The sequence below is a fragment of the Anabrus simplex genome, chromosome 5 (genome assembly GCF_040414725.1).
Source record: "Anabrus simplex isolate iqAnaSimp1 chromosome 5, ASM4041472v1, whole genome shotgun sequence".
In the NCBI taxonomy this organism is placed as follows: domain Eukaryota; kingdom Metazoa; phylum Arthropoda; class Insecta; order Orthoptera; family Tettigoniidae; genus Anabrus; species Anabrus simplex.
This window is the reverse complement of record NC_090269.1, coordinates 116,489,048-116,514,199: the sequence shown is the minus strand read 5'-3', so window position 1 is coordinate 116,514,199 and position 25,152 is coordinate 116,489,048.

Sequence of the window (25,152 nt, the reverse complement as noted above, 5' to 3'; positions counted from 1 at the left end):
CAACACTGGAAGGTAAACAGATAAAGAAAAAAAGATATACTCGCAGTACCATTTTTTGTGAGAAGTATTTTTTGTTGCTGGCATGTGAGGAGTCGCGCTGCGACGCCCGAGTGCGCGAATTTCGGTTCATTCTGTATTATATGTGTTATTATGAATTCCTGAGAGGTAACTTTAGCCTGGTAATTCCACGATGATTGTAGGAATAAAGTAACCAAATGGAAGTTTATTCATTTCGAACCTACATTCTCCTGACTTCGAAACTAGTCAAGCAAGAAAGTGAGCAAGCAAGTGACTGCATATATCACAATTATAGCCACAGGACCCCTAACCAAAGAGACGTGACTTTTCATTTCTAAAATCTCCCATGCATTGGTAGGAATTCGAACTGTGGTCACCTAGGTAAGGTTCCAGTGATATTGTCATATGCTATGTCATATCCTCACTGAACGTGACACTACACCTTTCGTTGGAGCGTTCGCTTCTAACATTCCAAATTAAATGAAGATGTTAGATTTTAGTCGAATTTCGCTTTTTATTATAATTACGATACTGTTATGAAATATTTCCGAAGACATTTCTAACACATTAAATCCACGTCTGCTCCCTTCCTGGCCTTATCCTTTCACATTCCGCAATCACTATAAAGTTGGGGTCTTTTGGTGCTATGTTACACCACAAACTAAATAAGCATTCAAACAGTATTCTTGGAGATCAAAAATTATTCACTTGAAATTTCGTATAGACATTGGGTTTTCAAATTTTTATTTTGAACCGAATGATTAAATCGATTTTCGATATAAAATCATGATTTTGTTTCTGCTACATTTTGGATTGGAATGGTCCAATCCGGATGATGAACGTATTTGTAGTGCAAACTAATTGTTTGTGTAAATAGATGAACTGCTTTTATTATTTACCGTCCCATTTGAGTGCATGTTGTAAGCTACATAAATAATTAATAAATGTTGTGATAACAGATTAATACGTAAACACTTTTGCATTAATCAATACCAATATCACTACATCCCGGAAGTTACTGAAGCGAGTAGTAAGTATAGTCTACCTTCACAACGTCTATGCTATGGGGTTTGCATAAATATTAGGGGTACGGCCCATCAGAACCCCTATAACTTATATTACTCTTGCTACATTTTGGAAGAGCGGGTGGCCGACACTTCCTACTAACCAAATTAGTTTGCAGTATAACCTGTTACTGCATAAAAATCCGGGCTTTAAATATCACATCACAAACTTTGCCTGCAATTGAAATAGGAAAACACGTAAATTAATTAAAAGGTTTGGGAAGACATTTCTGTCATGGCAAGGAACTTTAGTTTTAAGTTCTTCAATAATTACATTTAAAACTAAAGTTCCTTGCCATGACAGAAATGGCAAGGAACTTTTAAGTTCTTCAATAATTACATTGCCATAAGACCTATCTGTGTCGGTGCGACGTAAAGCCCCTAGCAAAAAAAAATACATTTATTTGCTCAGATCTCTCTTTCCATCGCAACTTTTAGATACTAGTGTGATGCGTAGTGGTAAGTGGTAAGACATACTCGGTGTTAAATAGAATTCATTGTCGTGTCTATCATTTACAGTTCATGGGAACTCTTTGGAGGTAATTAATCTATTTCGTGGATGCTTAGGAGCTGAACTTCCTTGCTACTGTACCATTACGTTACAATTGACGTCAGTTGACATGAAGATAGATTGGAAGAAAAATGGCGCAGATCAGCTTCAAGCGTTGAGAATGCACGGAATAACCTTTTATGACAAGTTGATGGCAATTAGGAGGCATTGCCTGGCGAGAAGGAAAGGAAACTCTATGAGAAATGAACCATTGTACGTAACAAATAATGAAAAACGTTCTATTATTATATACTTTGGCGAAAAGATTACACCAGAAACGAACTGTAAATTGTGACTACCTAACCAGAAGAACAGCTATTATAATCAATAAAACCATACTAGAATCCGTACGAGGGAAGAATCCAATAACAAACTACTGAAAACTACGTAAAAACGGCAGGGAAGCACGTATAATACATTTCAAGTACTGTGATGAAGAAGAGGTGTCGGAATACGGCATTCGTAAATAAGGCCTATACTAACTTAATAAGCGGCCAGATTTCCTCAAATAATACGAATAACCCATCTATAAGATTCAAAGAACATTATTTAGGCAATATAGAAAACCAAGAAAGAACCAATTTATAAAGATATAATTAACTCTGAGCATTATCTATAGAGAATAAGAAGCATAAATACAATTAGTCAATGTCCTTGGAAGAGCTTTGTATACGGAAAATTAAGATGTATTCTGTGAAATTGACAATGTCTTTTCGTTACATGGAAATTGGACACGAAATGGAGCTAGCGTAAAGCGATGGAGGAAGGCTGACCAGATCATCGTAAGCTCAAGCCCGGCGACTTAGAGAGATCCAGCATGACGTAATCCAGCACAAGGCTAGACGTTCCGAGATGCCGTGAGGAGGAAGAAGAAACCAACATCGGACATAAAATGGCTTGAGATAAGTAACATTTTCAAGAAATTTAACTATAAAATTACTTCATTTAGTGTAGTATAATTGTAGAAATGCTGAAGTGCCAAAAATATAACCTGTTTGTGCCAATATGTGAATTCTAAGGCACATGCCGGAGAAAATAACCACAGATACGTATTATTTATGTGTAGTAATATACTGCCGTGCTCTAAGTTGATCTGAGGTTAATGTGAGCAGTATCGGGAAGTGGATAATGATGTTTTTGAACCTATATGCTTAAGAGAACGTCGTATATCAAACTAGGCGAGGCTAAGATAAAAAAGTGAAGTGTATAGTAATAAACCTACGCTACCCAATGACTAGATCGACTAACTAGGCCAATATCGTTCATATTTACGAAGAATTGGAGTAAATAGTAGCAGCTTGCGGTGTTATGAATAGATATTGAGGTAAAAGAAGTGTTTTACTGCGACGTAGTAGTCATTATGGAGAAGTTGAGTAAAGATATTGATTGTATGCGGAGGAATCGCAGTAATTAGAAGCATGAATAATAATATGTTGTTGGTGTTTTGAAATGTTGAATAGTTATTGTGTAAAAAAATGATTGAATGAAATAGGCGCGAATTTATGCTTAGCTACGGTTATGTTGTGATTGAAAAGTGAGGCAAGCAATGGAATTAAGGCCTAGATACGTGAATATTAAGTATAGCAGTGAGGTTAGATGGTCGATTGGTCGAACTTAAATGAAAATGGAGACAGGTTGATCATAATTTACATGTGTTTGAAGTGCATATGGGAAAGAGATATAGTCGCCTAGTAATATATTTGTATCACATAGTGAATATACAGTATTGGAGCACGCTTTAACGTGAAAATGGTAAAATTAGTAGGCAGTAGAAGGAGTCATTTTAATTGAAAATGCACATAATATTTTATTGATCTGTACGATTTTGGCAGGTTATGACGATTGATGAACATGGATATGGCACTCGTAAATGAAGATATTTTATTTTATTTTGGCACATATTTTTTTAAAAAAATATATAAGGATGTTGGAATTGATATTAATATGGTTAGGATTAATTTCTTTTAATTACTTAAGATGGCATTTTGAAGCCATAGTTGGAAAAGAGTTACTTATCTCATGCCATAGACAAGTCAATACGCATTTCCAAACCAATCCCAAAGAAGACTCCAAATAGACCTAAAGGAAAGAAAGACCACTCCCTCCTTATAAACCTTATTTATCCCCATGATGAAATAAAATCATGAAATGTGGTCACACAAAAAATAATAATTAATGCCCAAATGAATTAATGAGACCTACCCAATTTTAATTGTATTAATTCAAGAATTTGATTTGTCAAGAATGATAATGTGTTATATTTGAGTTTATTTTCCTCTATTACCAGAGATTGATATTATTTTATTATTTATAGTATTGGCATGCTAATAAATTAGTTTTAAGATTATTTAAGCGTTTATTTTCCAAGGTAGAGACAGGAAGATTAGTTATAAGATAATACATAGACTGGTATTTCGGAGTCATGGTTTATTTAGAGGCTCATATTGATTTTACGATAGGATTTCGGAGAAAATGAGTAACTTATTGAACAAATACACCCTCTTCAACGGAACTTGCGAAGGTAGATAGTATTATTGAATATATATAGATGTTTTTACCCTGAGATACTGACTAAACATTGACATGCAACCACCGCGCTTGATCTGTATATCCGTCCCCGATTTCGTATAGTTAATTAGTAGCATTTCAGAGGAAATATAGCGCGGGCAACAACATATTAAATTAGTACTACAACATGAGGCAAATTGAGAGGAAGTACAGCGCGATGGTTATACCTATACTTTTATCGGTCCAATGTGGAACTTGATAAGAATTAGGACTACGATGGCACTAGAGGTTGCACTACGGTAGAAAAATTTCACACCTTTACCCAATTAGTTGGGTGGATTCCAACGCACTGTTTCCAGAGCTCATGGACGTTCGAAATCAACGGGCCATTCCGAATGTCTATATTCGATTTATTACTTATACAGTGGGTTGCCGAATTATTAGGGAGGAACACAGAAATTCATAAACACTCTCCTTCTGTCAGTGTTTGTAATTCACTGGTTACAGTAAACTGTACTTAGTTATTGGAATTTAGTGAGTGAGTTGTCTTCAATAAATGAACAGTTAGCTTACTGAAGAAGTGAAAAAAATATGGGAAAAATTGTTGCAAATCAAAGGCAAAGAAGTTCATAGAGAGCATAAGAGGATTCTTTAAAACGAAAGGGTCAGTGACTGTTAAGAGTTGTGAAGTGAAAAAGTGAAATATACTTATCCAAAAATGTCCTGAAGTTTTCTTTCCTTTCCAACTTGCTTTACTACGCACCGACACTGATAGGTCTTATGGCGACGATGGGATAGGAAAGGTCTAGCAGTGTGAAGGAAGCAGCCGTCGCCTTAATTAAGGTACATTTACTTGATGTGAAAATGGAAAACCACGGAAAACCATCTTCAGGGCTGCCGAGAGTGAGGCTCGAACCCACTGTCTCCTGGGTGCAAGCTCACAGCTGCGCGCCCCTAAACGCACGGACAACTCTCCCGGTTTCTCAGTTTTCAGTGTGCAATTTCATTGAGCTTATTAGAAGAAACAGAATGTTACGAAAGTTAAACAGTTCACTTAATTTCTTTTCACATAACTATTAGTAATGACACGTGTCTTTATTAATTTGGCAACCCCTGTATTTCTGTCTGTCACTAATCCATCTACACGCCCGAAACATGTTACTTTCTACTGCTGTAGATCAAGAACCCAACAACATAGTAATTCACCAGTGTTAAACTCAATGAAAATATTTTTAAAATATGGCAATGAGTACAGACTAGATATATTTGCAACTACATACACATCCATAGTAAAACAATGTAAACAAATAACTTAATTGTTTCCTATTCTGAGTTAAAATCCCACTTTGCTGACTCCTATTGTTAAGCTCATAACTTTAGTTATCTTTCTAGTTTCTAGTTATACCATCTACCTCATCATCATTATTATCTTCGATAACATCACTACCATCATATATAATTACAGTACTAATGCAGCTTCAAAGCAGTTCGTAAATCATTTTAATTGTAATATAAATACCTTGTTATAATATGTGCATACGTAACTGAATATTTGTAATATTATATTACTAAAGAAAAGTGTATTTTTATTTCATTCATGACTTTATTTTACAAGGACTTTCATAAGAGATATTATAATTTTAATTTAATATTTGTTTTTATCTAATGTAATAGTATATGTATGTGTGTTTCACATCATTAGGTTTGTACCTGTCTGAAGCACAACAAATTAAATAAATAAATAAATAAATAAATAAATAAATAAATAAATAAATAAATAAATAAATAAATAAATAAATAAATAAATAAATAAATAAATAAATAAATAAATAAATAAATAAATAAATAAATAAATAAATACATAAATAAATAAATAAATAAATAAATAAATAAATAAATAAATAAATAAATAATGGTATTGGCTTTACGTCTCACTAACTACGTTATATTCTTAGGGTTTTCGGAGACGCCGAGATGCCGGAAATTAGTACCGTAGGAGTTCTTTTACGTGCCACTAAATATACCGACATGAGGCTGACGTATTTGAACAACATCAAATACCACCGGACTGAGCCAGGATTGAACCTGCCCTATACTTCTGCAAGAATTACTAAATATAAGAGAAATTCAATACTTTTTTACTTGAAAGCAATCATAAGAATTCAGTGGAATGCGAAAATATGAGGTAAGGAGAAGGATAGAAACCTACAATGCAGGAAATTCTGAGAAGTGGAGAGGTAAAAGGGATGTTGCATGGAATGCTGTTAGAACATACCACATTCAATCTCGAGAGATGCTCGGAGCAAATGTTGCGGAGACGTGCCGTACGAGAGAGGGAAATTCTTACTGCTTTGCGCAGCAGAATTCTGAGGTTATATTGCAAGAACGGAGAGGAAGTCTTTACAAACCACAAGGTGGGTATTCAGTGATGGTCAAATGAATAAAGTTATCTGTCGATCACTTTGAAAGTAAAGTTGAATCCGCTCGGAAAGAGTTCTGAGCGAACTAATCTAATTCTTGGACGCTTGGGAACCGAAGTTCCCTACCACGGCAGAAATATATTCACACCTCTTCCAGAGTTACAAGCTAGCAATTCAATCGGGGTTCAACTCGTCACCTTATTCCTATATATCACAATTAAACCCAACTTTATTTCAAATAACATAGGTACTAATAATTATAGTCTTATGTTATTAGCTTTACGATCCACTAACTACTTTACGGTTTTTGGAGATGCCGAACTGCAGGAACTTAGTCCCGCAGGAGTTCTTTTACGTGCAAGTAAATCTACCGACACGAGGCTGACGTATTTGGGCAGCTTCAAATACCACCGGACTGAGCCAGGATAGAACCTGCCAAGTTGAGGTCAGAAGGCCAGCGCCTCAACCGTCTGAGCCACTCAGCCCGGCGATAACATACTAAAACTGCACTTGTTTCACTTAAGAAACCTAGGTTACCTTAGACAACAGCACAATTGTTAGTATGTTTCAAAAATGGTGTATAGTAATACTGATTTCTTTCTTAGTGGGCGAGTTGGCCGTACGGATAGGGGCGAGGAACTGTGAGTTTACATCCAGGAGATAGTAGATTCGAACCCTACTGCCGGCAGCCCAGAAGATGGTTTTCAGTGGTTTCCTATTTTCACACCAGACAAATGCTAGGGCTGTACCTTAATTAAGTTTACGGCTGCTTCCTTTCAACTTCTAGGCCTTGTTCATAAGACTTATCGGTGTCGGTGCGACGTAAATCCAATTGTAAAAATAATGCTGATTTTATGTCTCACTAATTACTGTTTTTACGATTAAGGTAACCAAATGGAAGTTTATTAATATCGAACGTAAATTCTCCTGACTTCGAAACTAGTCAAGCAAGCATGTGAGCAAGCAAACGACTGTAGATATAGTAATTATAGCCACAGGACCCCTAACCAAAGAGACGTGGCTCTTCATTTCTAAAATCTCCAATGCATTGGTAGGAGTTCTGATGTTTCATTAGAGACGTTATTTTCAAACAGTTTTACGTTAGATCAATTCTGGGCAAAGTTTTTCTCACATTATACTTTACGTCGCACCGACACACATAGGTCTTATGGCGACGATGGAACAGGAAAAGGCTAGGAGTGGAAAGGAATCGGCCGCGGCCTTAGTGAGGTACAGCCCCCGCATTTGCCTTGTGTGAAAATGGGAAACCACGAAAGCCATCTTCAATTTGTACTGGCCGCACTTAAGCGAATGGAGCTATCGAGCTCGGTAAAGGTATTTTCTGATTACAAGAAAGAGATATGAAATGTTTTTTTTCAATTCTGTCCCATGTATATTTGTGTACAGAGATTTTCGGTATTTTGTTATCTGAAGAACAAACATATAAATCACCTCCATGTTTATCCTAATTTAAGCTTCAAAGTTATGTTATGTGATGAGTTCCTAACTTGGTCTTATACACCAGGTGAATCACCGAAAATTGCAACTGTGAATATTTTAGAAACGATATAATTATGGACTGATTTCACAGGATGGAAACACTAAAGCAAGGTCTCACAAACGTAGCCCGTTCGGAACTTCGAACAATGACCAAATGTGGTATCCTAGCACAATGTTTACGTTTCTCAAATTACTATTGACACTATAAAATAAAACTAGGCGAGATTAAAACCATTATGGCGTTTATTGAACGATCATAGTTAGAACAGTTACTTAAAGATTTTAATTTGAATCCTTGAGACTTTGTGATGTTTGGGACATCACTGAATGTTTTTAATTATTGAACTATATATTTAATTGATAATATGTATATATTTAATCACTGATAGGTCATTTAAAATTAATATGTATATATATAGGGCTTTTATCATCCATTTCAATCATCATTTCATTTCTTTGTATCGCGGCTATAACGTATTCTGAACGAACAAATTATTGGGTAAAGTATTTCAACATCACGCATATTTATAACTTGCAGTAAATTTTCCAATAGCCGTTGTGAGGTGACCAGAGTCAGCAGGCTAATTTCAGCCCAGTTCCAGGAAAAGTACGTCATCGAGGTTACGAGAGATATTACCCTCTCCACCTCATGAAAAGACAGTTGATACATTATTAACACCCACTTTTCAAACTCAGCTTCGAGACGCTTTATTTCAGCGGGAAAGTTCAGCCTATGTGAATGAACGTAATGAAGCAACGTGATGGATGCACAGCTATACAAGGGAGAAGGGATGAGACCTCGAATCTTACTGGACCATGTGATATGGCTGATGGAAGGAGACTTTTGAACCAATATATACCACCGACAAGGGCTGGAGAGGACATTCTCATTCAGACTCACATTCAGATTCAGATTCGGAGATTCGGACATTCTGATTCTGATTCTCACGCTTGGAAGATACTCTTACTACGATTCTACGTCTACACATCGGAGAAGATTTTAACTTAGTTCACTTCGCATCTGAGTATATTCTACTCAAAAGTTACTCTCATTGGGACTTGTTATCTCAATGACGAGAGGTAGTCAACGGGAGACCGGTTCTGACTGGTATAGGGGAGGAGAGCTTTTATTATGAATTTAGCTACGCTACTATTCCGTAATACGGAAGAATACGAAGGTATTCTCTCCATGAACATAACCCATGGTGGTTTTGCACTTAAAATTAGGACTCATTACGACTTTATGTAAGGAGTACAATAGGAAGTGTTAAAGACAGGAAATGTGGATGTAGGACTGGAATCCAACAACAGATGAGGCAGCCTGTACGAGAGATCCACCCATCTTCAGCTTCAAGACAACAGAGTCTACATTTGGTGAGCTTATGGCATAAGTTACTGCAAGTCTTCGCGCAACAGTTCATTTTCTTAAAGTTAATTTCATTCACTTTTTCTTTTGCTTCCGTAAGTTCAGATTTCGTTAATACGCCGTTACGTCACGTTTTTCATCTTAATAAATAGCTGTTTTAATTTGTATTTTATGAAATGATTATTAATGATCCTTAAATTCCAAGTTAGTGTACTTAATGATTTGTGTTCCGTTCACCCCACCCCTGGGAGTTTTTTGAGTCTCATTACGTATTTTTATTTATTATTATTATTATTATTATTATTAATTATCTACTTTTGTTTTCAAGCCATAAGCTTAAAGACTGGCGCCCTTGGGATACTGCTTCTGGAGAAACCATGACATATCATTTATTTATTTTAATATTAAAGTGACCCGCCACGTTAAAAATTTGTCATACATCTGTGGGCAAAGTGGGTACGTCACAACTTGTCTGCTCCATCTGAACAGCCACTAATTCAATATATGTGCCTACCTCGGTCATTTGTGTATATTTAAAGAGTTTTGTTGAAGATGATGACAATTAGCTTTAATGCACGCTTCCAGAATTTATAGCCGGGCTGAGTGGCTCAGACGGTTAAGGCGCTGGCCTTCTAACCCCAACTTGGCAGGTTCGATCCTGGCTCAGTCCGGTGGTATTTGAAGGTGCTCAAATACGACAGCCTCGTGTCGGTAGATTTACTGGCACGTGAAAGAACTCCTGCGGGACTAAATTCCGCACCTCGGCGTCTCCGAAGACCGTAAAAGTAGTTAGTGGGACGTAAAGCAAATAACATTATTATTATTATTACCAGAATTTATAAAAAGTTCGCTGCACATGTGTTAGCATTTCGAAAGAAATTTGAGCAGGGAATAAAAAGAGTTTCTCTTCTTGATGGACAGAGACAAGGTATGTATGAGACATATGAGGGTGCAGAACACGTATTACAATTGCCTGACTCAATCTAATGGGTGGATTCAGAGCAACATCCGCTAGAATAGGTATAGTCCGCGCACCTTTTAGCGATATTTCTTTGTACGGGGCGGTGTAGTAAGGAGGGACCTCTCACGGTTCCGGTAATACTGCCAACTGAATGAAAATGAAAGCTGAATTGAATCTATAATATGATCGATCGATATGAATTTTTTAAACCTTTATTATCTTAAGCCAACAACTGTATCATACACATTTTATATGACATTTCTCGATGCGAATCTTGTTCCCAGCATGAATTCTATAGTTTGGCTTTGCTGTGTAAACAACAACAGTGCTAGTACGTAAAATGTGCGCCAGATGTCGCACAGCGATGCATAAGCGATTCATAGTTTGTGTTTCAAAGGTTGCCAATACGAATCTCGAAGATGCCCGAGGTGGACATATTCAGCACTAGGGTGTCCATGTATGGCTAAAAGGTGTGCGTACGGTACTTAACCTGTCACTTGTTTGCTTAGGGTACGTATTTGAGGTAAAAATATCCTGATTCCCTTCTAAAACGCTATTCTAAAATAGTCATCGAGATGTTTAACGCTCGTCTGGATATTTCTTAGTGTGTGAACTGCACTAAAGTACGCAATTCTTTCTACATTATTCATATACTAGAGTCGTGTTGCCTACTTCAGCATTTGTAAATACCATAGCGCCTAGCACCACTTACAACTATATAATACCGCAAGATATATTGATTAGGAAATTTCAATGTAAACCGTGCGGAGGAAAATAAGTAAACATCAATGTATGTACTGGCAAGGTCGAAATAGGCACACACTCCCTATAGTGGCACTTTGAATGGAGCAAATAGCACTCAAAGATTCAAACGACGGTACTTCATTGACTACTTGCATTAAAATCATTAAATTAATGCCTTTGTAATTGTAATCATTTTCATTTCTAGTTTTGTTAGTGTCAATCGGAATTGATCCTTACGAAAGGACAAACTTTGTGCTACGAAAAAATTTATTGCTCGCTGTTGGGAGCAATGTATTTGCAACCCTTGTGAGCTTATGTACGTATGTATGTATGCATGTATGCATGTATGTATGTATGCATTGTGCCATTCCAATATTCCAGAAATAAAAACTCAATCGAGTAGCATTGAACGAGATTACTGACAACGCAATTAAACATAATGAATAACGTTATAGAATGTCATGGAAGTTCAGAGTAACGCAGTGTCGAAGTATATAGGATCGTAATGGCAGTGATAAAGACAAACTAAGAATTCGAATTGTTAGAAAAACAACACTGTACAAAAGACACAAATGAAAAGACAAGCTTAGGATGCAGACCTATTGCGATTTAGAAGCGGGCTGAATCTTTTAAAATATCAAGAAAAAAGATAATTTAAGAAAAATCAGTAGTCATTATTATCGATAAAACAAGGTAACGCAAAACATATCAGATTATTAATATAAAACGTGTTATATACTGTATCTATCTAAAATACGTGACAAGACTTGGTTACCGGTATCAGCCATACTACAGACAGCAAGAAAAAAGCCTTGACCAGAGAAGCAAACGGACGATATCACGCAATATTATCACTGTATAAGTTTATAAAGCAATTCTGTACGATATATAAACTGAAATAATTGCAGACATCTTGGAGGTCTGATAGAAATTAGAATTACACAAAGCAATCTTAAACGAAATCTAATTGTTGAAGTATGTTAGAAGGCTTAGATATCATTCATATGATACAGCTGATTTCATCAATGTATTTTATCTTTGTAAATAAGCAAGTCAAGATCGTCATGTATGTATGTATGTATGTATGTATGTATGTATGTATGTATATATGTATGTATGTATGTATGTATGTATGTATGTATGTATGTATGTATGTATGTATGTATGTATTTTAATTCTGCGAAAAGAGAACCTCAATTAGACATCTCATTTTGGAAATTTTTGCACTGATTTTTTAGGGTATTTATCTAGTACCGGTATAACATTTTATGTTTTCTCATATTCCTGTCATACTTGTATTTTCCCAAATTACTTTTTCTAACTTATTTACTTGAGAGTGACTCTAATCTGTTAGTTCAATTTCTCTGCAGCTAGATTCCCATAAAGTCTCGTTATATAAACCCATTTGAATAATAACATAGCCTAGAACGTTTTAAAATTATGTACACCAAAGCAACGGAATCCCTAATATGAAGTTATTTTGTCACCTCGTGTAAAAGTTTTGGGACATTGTAGTACTTTCTATGTGTAAAATTATGTGAAGAACGAACATAAACATCACCTCCATTTTCTGTCACACTATATTAGTGATCTATTATTGTTTAAATTGGAAAGTAAGTCTATAGCATATGTACCGTTCCAGTACGATTCATTTGAAGTGAAACTGCTTCCTATATTCGATTGTGGTTTTTGAGGCCACCTTTATCTCATTCCATCCCTACAGAAGTGTCTCTGCAGAAGTGTAAATGAAATCTGGACCAAGTTCGTGGAAATATTTCTTGCTTATTCATACACCAGAACGGGTGACATATGAATGAGGCCGGAGTGTCCTTTGTTCCCAATTGTAAAAGCTGTGGACGCACTATTATTTTCGAAATTCTACAGCGGAGTAATTTTAACAGTCATATTACAGAAGCAAACAGTAAATTTACACAAACCTATATTCTAAGCAAAGCAGATTTAAAAAGCAGAGGCTCGTAACTTATTCATTTAAATATCATAGGAGAAATCATGTCTCTTTTTGTTTCGAACAACTGCTTGAACACGTGGTTCTGTATTTCCTACCTTTAAGCTTAAATCAGGATAAACATGGGGGTGATATCTATGTTTGCTCTTCAGATAATAAAATAACAAAAATCTTTGCGCACTAAGATACATGGAATAAAATTCAACATTTCTAAAGCACTTATAATCAGAAAATACCTTTGCTCAGAATTGATCGAGTGTACACAGGTTGAAAATAATGTCTCCAATGGACCATCAGAATACACTCCGAATAAGTTCATCTCGATGACGATGATGATGATGATGGTGATGCTGATTATGATTTTTGTTGTTTAAAGGGGCCTAAAACCTAGGTAATCGATCCCTAGTGGTACGACGTGGACGAAATGAAAATTAGAACTTCGAAATTTATCCAGTAACTAGAGTGCAAAAAGAATGACGATGAAAAATTTATCGTAATACAAAAACAATTATTGGATCCTATACACAATGCCTAAAGCACTGGAATGATACTTATCTAAAGTGGTGTCTGACCACGCAGTGTATGGGGCAACGCGTCCGCCTGTCACCCGGCGGCCTCGGGTTCGATTCCCGGCCGGGTCATGGGCTTTTAATTGTAAATGATTAATATCCCTGGCCTGGGGACTAGGTGTTTGTGCCGTCCTTAATATTCCTTTCCTAACATTCAACACTCTACACTTCCGCCGCAATTCCAATTACACGCAGGTTCATATCATATGGTGCAAGTAGGGGCAAAAGATCTCTATAGGTCGACGCCCCGAACAAATAGCATTTTTTAATAAAAAAATATCTAAAGGGGTCCAAAATCCAGGTCACCGGCCCTTCATAATGGTATTAATCACAGGTTGACCCATGGTTTGTCACACACAATAGCACTACTCACAAGCAAAGCAGATCCATGGTGTTCCTCACATAATGGGACTAATCACGAGCGCCGGTATTCCCGTGGAGTAATTCACTTCGTGGAACAAACCACAGGCCACATATACTCAGGGTGTTGCTCACATACTGCAATGAAGACCCACGGTGTATTACACATAATGCTAATGCTCTCAGGCAACAAAGACCCATGGTGTTCCTCACATAATGCTATTACTCTCAGGCAACGCAGACCCATGGTTTTAATCACAGTGGTACTTCTTTTTAATGCTATATTTTCGGGTCGTCGACCCATGTGGATCTTTTGCCCCTACTGGCACCATATTGTATGAACCTGCGTGTAATTGGAATGGCGGTAGTGTGGAACGTTGTGTGTGAGGAAAAGAGGATTAAGGACGTTACAAACACCCAGTACCCAGGCTAGGGATATTAATCATTACAATTAAAAACCCTGACCCAGCCGGGAATCGAACCCTCGGCCGCCGGGTGACAGGCGGACGCGTTGCCCCCTACACCGCGGGGCCGAACACAGTGGTACTAACCACGGACGCTAATCAACCCCGTGGTTTTTCTCACAAAGTGGTGACAACCACAGACAACGTAGACCCATGATATTCCTTATAATGTGGTACTACTGACAGGGAACGCAGACCCATTCTGAACATAGTGGAACCGACCGGTGGAATACACACGATGACCATCATCACAAACTACGCCCAGACCCGTAGTGTTTCTCGCATAATGGTACTGCTTCTACGTAACGTAGACCCATGGTTTTCCTTCCAAGGTGGTAGTAGTTGCAAGTAACGTCGACCCATGGTGTTCCGCAGTTAATGGAACTAATCACAAGTAATCACATGGTTCCAATATCATCATCACTTGGTCACCCCTTTTAGTCGCCTCTTACGACAGGCAGGCGATACGTGGATGTATTTTTCGTCTGAATCCCCATCCACAGGGGTTAGTTCATCTTGATCCTCAGAATTGTTTACTGTCCCTCAAGAAGTCAAAAACAATTTCTTATCCACGAATTTTCAGACTAAAGCTAGTCGCCAATTCACGCTGATGATCAGTGATAATATGTTCATCTTCCGTGGATGATAATTTGGCAGTGGAGGATGCATTGTAAAGTGAAGGCTTTTGTGTAAATTATATTGCGAACCTCCGAATGGAAAAGACTAGATAGCATTAGTGTATTCGTACTAAATGCAACAACTTGTCTTTAAGCAAGAATGAGTTAATTGGTAACATCCATGATAATTATTGTAAATCCATTCATAGTCCTCGTTAGACCATGATTGATAGAATGAGACACTGTGGCTTGCTCACAGGATTCCGTCTATGTCTCACATTACACTCCAAATATATCCGATTTGTCAATACTTGGATTTTTAACTCCTTCCATTGATTCCAAGTTAAGAGGTTCGACTCACAGTCTTAACACCAGATCCACTAATAATTCCATCCTTGCTTTACCTACCCATAGAACTGCCATCTATGATAAATCATTCAAAGTAATTGCCTGCCGTGAGTGGAACCTGCTTCCCGAAAATATCAGGGGGTTAAGCGCTATTCGCACTTTCAAGGAAGCACTTTGGAGACATTTTATGCACCATTAAGGATCATCTGTAAACTTGATGCTGCTACTTACAACCATTCTATTGTTATGGATGTCCTGGTAGAGAGTCTAAAATTCTTATCCGATTTGTCTTTAAAATCAAATTTTATGTACTGCCTTTTTTTTTTACATGTAGGATATTAGTTTTAAGAATTTATCCCTTTTTATATCTGATTTATTTCATCTTAATTTATTTCATCTTAATGTAATCTCACCATTCTTGTATTATTATTAATTTAATTTGTGTTAGATCTAGTTATTGTAAGTAATACAATAAAATATATGTATATTTCAGTTCCTGGTTAGATGGAAGAGAAGGCCTGAAGGCCTTAATCTTGCCAGATAAAATAAAACATTACTAAACTAAACTAAACTAAACTAAACTAAACTAAACTCACGGTGAGTTAGTCCAATTTTTAAGGTGAAAGAAATTTCATGCCAGTCGATATCTTAATTACTGGCACATAAAATAGCTCTTGTGGTACACCCTGCATTTATTCGATGAAATTAACTCAGCCTCAGGAATCATCTGGTGGAATTCCGCTTCATTGACATTTGCCAGTAAATCAAAAGACCTGCACCTGGCGAGCCGAACATGTCCTCGGACACTCCCGCCACTAAAAGCCATACGCCATTTCATTTCATTCTTTTTCATGTCATTGGACTGAGTCTTGGTCAACGGCGCACGATGCCCTCATTTTTCTCTGTAATTAGGTTGAGAGTTCAATTTTGGACAACATCTTTGTAAGAGATAATATCTATAAGTAGTTGACGTCCTCCTTCCATGACAGACACAGCCAAGTCTTACGGCCTGCAGATACTGGAATATCACGAGGTGAGTTGACGACATCCTCAGATGTATTTTTTGACTGAATTCACTTTCTCTTATATCAGACAGCTCGTCAGTTGACAGTGTCTCCCTTAAATCGAATCCACTCTAGTCTCCTCTTCTTCCATCCGACATTTCCCAATAATACCTTCCAGGTATAGACAAGCATGTATGCAGCTAATGGGCCTTTTAAATTTAAAATTCATTTGTATGGAATTTAATCATGATTCACCTCTCTTTGAAGAGAGTAGTTTTTATCCCCGTGTATTTACTTTTAATTAGTAAATCATTAATGTTTCAAACTTTGAAGATTAAGGGGCTCGATTAGCTCAATAGCTTTGGTTCTGGCTACACACCAGGAAAGCTGAAGTTTCAATCCCGGTCAATCATGGGTTAAAATATTCATCTCAACACGTGGCATCAGGAAGTGCGCTCGGTCTTAAACTACGGACCGAAATGGATCTGGGGGGGGGGGGTGCAGTGACTCCAGAAATAACTGGGATAAGCAGACGAAAGAAAAAATAAAATATTTTAAAGACTTACATCAACTTCTTTTACTTCGGCAGATCTTTACATTTCTTCGTTACGTTTATTCTAGGAATACCCCAGTTAGAATAAGTAGGATTTATTTTTATATTAATAATACGTCCCACTAACTACTCTTTTACGGTATTCGGAGACACCGATGTGCGGGCATTTAGTCCCGCAGGAGTACTTTTATTTGCCAGTAAATTTAACGACACGAGGCTGACGTATTTGAGCACCTTCAAATGCCACCGGACTGAGCCAGAATCAAACCTGCCAAGTTCGGGTCAGAAAGCCAGCTCCTCAACCGTCTAAGCCACTCAGCCCGGCGGATTTATTTTTATCGGATTCTTCGTTTCAGCACAGATGTTTATCGCGTTAGGTTAATTTACTGAGTATCAAAATTTAACTCTATCCTTTTGTTCTATTCCTTTTGACATAAATATATCTTAGGGATCATCTGAAAATTTCTGTAATGAAATAGTGCCCTGTAAAAAGATGTGTGACGTAATGTTACCGAGCAACAGTACCTTGAAAGCTGCACGGGGCACTAGACCTGTATAAAGAGAACTGCACAGGCCATGGATATGTCTGTCATGACTAGGGTCCGGATGTTTATGACTTGAAAGTGTTAGAAATATGCAAGCATTTGTGACCTAAAAATGAATTAAAATATGGCAATAAGTATGACTTAAAGGCTTTGGTCACATTTTCGAAATCTTCTGAATTTTGCCGCTGTTTAAATTAACATTATATTGAAAATATAATTTTAAAATCTAGAACATTCAATAAAAATAACTAATAATAATAATTGTATTATTATATTTTGCATTTAATTACTCAATCCAGAGGTAACTCTAGACTCTGCACAGAATGAAATTAATGACATATTTTTAAGGGCGGTCAGAAAGAATTACAATAGCAAATTCTATATATATTAAAGTTTTCAAATAGGAACGATCCTCTATTTTCACGCAACAATGACTTGTAACGGGAAAAAGACCGCTCAACTTCACAGGATGTTATCAGGCCATATTTTAAATGCGTCAAGTCTTTATAGTTCAATTGAGGCTCACTATAATGTCACTCTCTACGCATCTGTCTCTTTATATACAGTTTACCCTCCTAATTCATATAAATACATATTTTTAAGAAAGATAATTGGAAGAAATTACAGACAGCAATTAGGAAATGTGAAAAATCCGTCTTTGAGACGACTGAAAGCAAATATACGAAAATTGAATAAAAAGATAAAAATATGACAAAAACACGAAAATTCACAGGGAAATATGACCATAATATGGTAATTATAAAAAAACGCCTTAAAAGAGACAAAATATGACTTTATATGACCCGTGAAAATTTCGTAATTTTAGTCACCGAAGATAAACACTTGCTTAACTTGTATTTGCCATGGAAATAAAATAAATAAATAAGACATGACATGTCATAAACATTCGGGCCCTAGTCATGACCATCCATCAATACTTCACATCACAGACCGCACGGTGGCTACGTTATATTGTGTCACAGATTTCACTGAGAGACACTTTTATGATCATTTTATTTTCCCAGACTGAAATTTCGTTCAGTTATTATACTCACGTGCTTTGTCATGCTGGTCATTATATTTAGTACCAGCATGTAATATATGTAGCCGGCCCCGTGGTGTAGGGGTAACGTGCTTACCTCTTACCCGGAGGCCCGGGTTTGATTCCCGGCTCTGCCACGAAATTTGAAAAGTGGAACGAGGGCTGGAACGGGGTCCACTCAGCCTCGGAAGGTCAATTGAGTAGAGGGGAGTTCGATTCCCATCTCAGCCATCCTGGAAGTCGTTTTCCGTGTTCCCCACTTCTCCTTCAGACCTATGCCGGGATGGTACCTCACTTAAGACCACGGCCGCTTCCTTCCCTCTTCCTTATCTATCCCTTCCAATCTTCCTATCTCCCACCAAGGCCCCTGTTCAGCATAGCAGATGAAGCTGCCTGGGCAAGGTAGTGGTCATCGTCCTCAGTTGTATCCCCCGACCCAGAGTCTGAAGCTCCAGGACATTGCCCTTGAGGCGGTAGAGGTGGGATCTCTCGCTGAATCCGAGGGTAAACAGAGTAAGAAAGAAAGAAAGAAAGAAAGAAAGAAAGAAAGAAAGTAAAGGCACAGCCGCTACGTTTTCAATCAAATCCACGCACATTTCAGTGTTATTGCGACGTAAAATCATAAGTAAAATGATACCAAGTTTATTCCAGATTTCATAGCAGGGTGTCCGGCTCCATGGCTAAGTGGTTAGCGTGCTGGCCTTTGGTCACAGGGGTTTCGGGTTCGATTCCCGGCAGGGTCATAAATTGTAACCATAGTTGGTTAAATGCCCTGCCACGGGGACTGTGTGTATGTGCCATTTTCATCATCATTTCATCCTCATCACGAAGCGCAGGTCGCCTACGGGGGTCAAATCAGAAAGACTTGCACCAGGCCTCTCCGGAGGCTACATGGCATTTCATTTTATTTCACCAGGGCTGAAATCCTTGGACGAGCTAAGAATCGAACTTAGAAGTAAGAGACATAATCACAACATTTACACCATGCGGCCTTTCTTCAAGGAAATCGCTGAAATCAAACATCCTCTTTCCTTGCGGAGTGCGTGGACCTGGCCGATCTGCGCCGTAGTTTAAAACTTCCGAGTGCCATCCCCCGCATTCTACGAGATGGCGAGCAGTCAACATACTTCGTCAAACGTTTTATGAGGTATACTAGCCTGTTCTTCGTGTATTATTGTTAATTACGTTTTATTTCATTTGTTTGTGTATTTTAATGTGTTATTTTAACTGTTAACTTGAATATATTATTATACTTCAAGGCAATGCCTTAATCTATTGTATTCTATATTTTCTATCACTTTATCAGAAAATAATACATTGCGAATTAGATCAACTGATTATTTTCATTTCATAATGTCCGACTCATTGGCTGAATGGTCAGCGTGCTGGCCTTCGGTTCAGAGGGTCCCGCGTTCGATTCCCGGACGGGTCGTGGATTTTAACCTTCATTGGTTAATTCCAATGACCCGGGGGCTGGGTGTTTGTGCTGTCCCCAACATCCCTGCAATTCACACACCACACATAACACTATCCTCCACTACAATAACACGCAGCTACCTGCACATGGCAGATGCCGCCCACCCTCATCGGTGGGTCTGCCTTACAAGGGCTGCACTCGGCTAGAAATAGCTACACGAAATTATTTATTATTTCATAATCACTTTTTATCATCATTTGTTTTAAATTCTAGTCAGTGGATATATTTAAACATTTTAATTATCATTACACTTCGTTCCATAACATACCATTTGGGGCCGATGACCTAGATGTTTTTTTGTTTCTTTGCTAGGGGCTTTACGTCGCACCGACACAGATAGGTCTTATGGCGACGATGGGATAGGAAAGGACAAGGAGTTGGAAGGAAGTGGCCGTGACCTTAAGTAAGGTACAGCCCCAGCATTTGCCTGGTGTGAAAATGGGAAACCACGGAAAACCATTTTCAGGGCTGCCGATAGTGGGATTCGAACCTACTATCTCCCGGATGCAAGCTCACAGCCGCGCGCCTCTACGCGCACGGCCAACTCGCCCGGTGACCTAGATGTTAGTCCCACTTGAATAATAATAATAATAATAATAATAATAATAATAATAATAATAATAATAATAATAATAATAATAATAATAATAATAATAATCTAATCAATCCTCTTTTGTGTTTAAGTCCTAGCAAGGCATGTTTGTGGACGAAGATGTCATTCTGGTAGAAAATGTATCTTGTAACTCTGTGATGTAATAATAATAATAATAATAATAATAATAATAATAATAATAATGGTTTTACGTCCCACTAATTATTTTTACAGTGTTCGGAAACGCCGAGGTGTCGGAATTTAATCCACGTAGATTTTTTTAATCTCCAGTAAATTTACCGACACGGGGATGAAGTATTTTAGCACCTTCAAATACAACGGGACTGAGCCAGGTTCGAACCTGCCAAATTGGGCTCAGGAAGCCAGTGTCTTAACCGTCAGAGCCACTCGACCCGCCACTCCGTGATGTACAGAATCATTCACGGATGGCTTCCTCGTTGCCTCGACGTCTTCTCATAACAAATGAAGTTCTCTGACCTGCTGACGGGGAGAGCTCTTTCATCTTCTATTGTATAGCGGAGAGCGTTAGTGTAAATCACCATCTCTCAGCTGCTCCTCCGGTGATCTCGCAGCAAATCCTTTAACATTATAGGGTAATGTGCTTATTCAAGTCTCACAGAACAATATCCTTCACTTGGTCCGAAAGTGACATATTACATATTGATATACAAATTCGGCACCATTGTATGTAAGTAAACTACGTAAGGCTAAAGAATTTCAGTCTAGTGATAACAAGCAAGATTCAAGCTTTTGATTTTAAGGGAAGATTGTAACCTTGTATACTGAAAATGTTAAATCTGTCTCATTTAGGTATATTTATCTCAAGAACTATGCATGATAAGAAAATACAATATTTTAGTGGCTGATAGAGCATGATTGCCTCTTACAAACGTCATTTTTGTAGCTAAAAAGTGCTTTTTAAATCATTTCGTAAGTTATTTAAATAGTCCATATTTTTCAACTTTATTAATTGACAATTACCAATTATATTACTCAAATTCTTTAAAAAATATGCACAAATGATGCTTAATGCAACACTCTGTAAATGTCAATACTCGATATGGTCCCGGACGTAATATACATGATACATCTCAAAATATAACCCTAGAAGACGCTCAAATATTTAAAAAAAAACTGTTTTACAAGTTTTACAACTGTTTTCTCCTTAAGATAAACTAAATTGAAAACAAACAATTTTCACGTCTAAATCTCCCCCTCTCCATTCAGAAATCTCGAGGAGCCCATAACCAAAATTTACCCCTTAATCAAAAATATTAGTAGCCTCCGTGGCTCAGGCGGCAGCGCGTCGGCCTCTCACCACTGAGTTCCGTGGTTCAAATCCCGGTCACTCCATGTGAAATTTGTGCTGGACAAACCGGAGACAGGTAGGCCTACTCCGGTTTCCCCTGTCATCTCTCATTCCAGCAACACTCTTCACTATAATTTCATTTTAACTGTCAGTCATTATTCATTGCCCCTGAGGAGTGCGACAGGCCTCAGCAGTCAGCACAATTCTTATCCTCGCCGTAAGATAGGGGGCTTCATTCATTCCATCCCTGACCCGGTCACTGACTGGAAAACAGGTTCATTTTGAACATTTGCAATATTTTGTTCCCTAGGAGCCAATTACAAACGTTTTTAAACTGTCTAAATTTCGCCTTGGGTTTTTGGAGGCTATGAAGCAATACAAGGTGAAGACTTTCATTCCTGTTCATAATCTCGGCACAAAGGAACCCATTGCACTTTTGGTACACTCAATGCCGTTAATCGTTGAAAGCACCACACAACGACTAGTTCATATACGGGGTGATTCAAAACGACATCGACAACGTTTAGTCTGTCATACATATGGGACGGCAAACTGATCATTTTTCAAAGGGGGACCTACAGTAGCTCCGGGAATACATGGTTTAGGCGTTGAGGCACGTCAAATTTTGACAAGGTTTCGAATACGGCAGTGGGCGTGCATTCCATATTTTGTCAAGAAATACACATCAATTGAATAAAAGCATTACATTTTTCATTAAATTATAAATGGGTTTGAATTAGCTACAAACGTGATTACATACATCCCTCATGCAAGGATTGACACCAATTATTGAAAGAACGGGTGGTTTTGGGCTCAGAATTCCAATTGCAAAGTGAATTCGTATGATAAGGCCTTCCCTTGATGGCACCTTTAATAGAACTTGAGACAAAAATGTCGGGACCACGGACATCAGTCTCTGCACCAAAGGAGTAGACTGTGTAATTAAGTTGTAGATCGACAATTCGAACCTCTTTTCTAACTTAATGCACGACATGATGAGCACGTCAGGTTACATCGCACACAATCATTACAGGACACAACACGCTCAGGCAGTGACTGACTGCTGCTCTCATTCGCAACACGAGCAAAAAGGGGATCAGGAAATGTCAGAAAAAAGCTGAGACGAACGTGACTCAAAACTCGCCATCTTCATAACCGAAGTGGAGAATCTTAACCACTCGACCACCGTGCCAGTCTCTCGCTTGATGGTACCTAACATACTAAAGCACTCGTAACTTTTCTCAGCATTTTCAAAATCGCTTTTTTATTTTTTTTCGGAAATGTTTGATAGCTACGCACTACTACTTTTTTTTTTGCTAGTGGCTTTACGTCGCTCCGACACAGATAGGTCTTATGGCGACGATGTGATAGGAAAGGCCTAGGAGTTGGAAGGAAGCGGCCGTGGCCTTAATTAAGGTACAGCCCCAGCATTTGCCTGGTGTGAAAATGGGAAACCACGGAAAACCATCTTCAGGGCTGCCGATAGTGGGATTCGAACCTACTATCTCCCGGATGCAAGCTCACAGCCGCACGCCTCTACGCGCACGGCCAACTCGCCCGGTGCACTACTACTTTGCCAGTGTGTTCCTATAATGTATTACTACCAACCTGCAAAGTTTGAACAAAATCGGTAATGCGGACATCACGACCTCCCCTTGTAAGGTAATGTTTAATGATGAACGGCCTTGCTGACATCCATTACACTATTTTCCCGGGTAAAAACATTTGCTGTCCGCCTTTGTGATGTAGTGGTTAGTGTGATTAGCTGCCACCCCGGAGGATCGGGTTCGATTCCCGGCTCGGCCACGAAATTTGAAAAGTAGTACAAGGGCTGGAACAGGGTTCACTCAGCCTCGGGAGGTCAACTGAGTAGAGGTGGGTTCGATTCCCACCTCAGCCATTCTGGAAGTGGTTTTTCGTGGTTTCCCAGTTCTCCTCCAGGCAAATGCTGGGATGGTACCTAACTTAAGGCCACGGCCACTTCCTTGTCTATCCCTTCCAATAGTCCCATCCCCCCGCAAGGCCCCTGTTCAGCATAGCAGGTGAGGCCGCTTGGGCGGGCTACTGGTCATCCTCCCCAGTTGTATCCCCCGACCCAGAGTCTGAAGCTCTATCACACTGCCCTTGAGGCGGTAGAGGTGGGATCCCTCGCTGAGTCCGAGGGAAAACCGAACTTGGAGGGTAAACAGATAAAGAAGAAGAAGAAGAATATTTAGGGCGCTACCAATAATCAGCGGAAAAATTTGGCTAAGGCTGTCACTATTGTAATGGCCTCAGGGTTTTGAGGATTTCGTAGAATTACTTCTTGTTCTACTTTTTTGTCTGTTTACTCTCCAGGGTCGGTCTTTCCCTCAGACTCAGCGAGGGATCCCACCTCTACCGCCACAAGGGCAGTGTCCTGGAGCTTCAGACTCTGAGTTGGGGGGTACAATTCATGGACGATGCGGGGATGCCCTTTGTAAGTGGAAATATATTTCATCACCAGAGTGCGACTGTGGTGCATCTAGGCAGACGATCTCCCATGGAGTAAGTGAATGTGTACGACGTTCGTACACAGGTAGCCCTAATGACTTTTTGGAACCAACAGAGGAAGCCATACAGTGGATCACCCAACTGGACATTCTACTATAACTAAATCTTGCTCCCAAGAGACATGTTTCTTATCTGTGTATACTTGTAAATATTGTGTACTTGTATGTATCTAACCTGTTGCCATACGCCAATAATAATAATAATAATAATAATAATAATAATAATAATAATAATAATAATAATAATAATAATAATAATAATAAGTAATAGCGTCTTAAACTTTTTCTTTCCATACACCCCTTGTCGAAGAACGTGTGTTAAAAATTCACTTAAAACATCCTGTAGAGCTTAAGGTTGTTTCCAAAAGTATGAACCGTGTTCGTTTAGAGATTTTAATAAATTCCCGCGCGTCAGTCACCTGAAGGGGAGCAATCATTTTCAGTTACTGTATATCTCGGTGGAACTCTTGCAATCAATTCTTTTCAGAGCTCTTTATCTAAAGAAGTATTCTCACGTTGAAACAAGGGTGATAGCAGACAGCTACGATAACATATAGGCTGCGTTATAGGGATAAAGTAGGGGCCTATTTGTGGTTGTTTCAAATATCTCTCTCACGGAACAT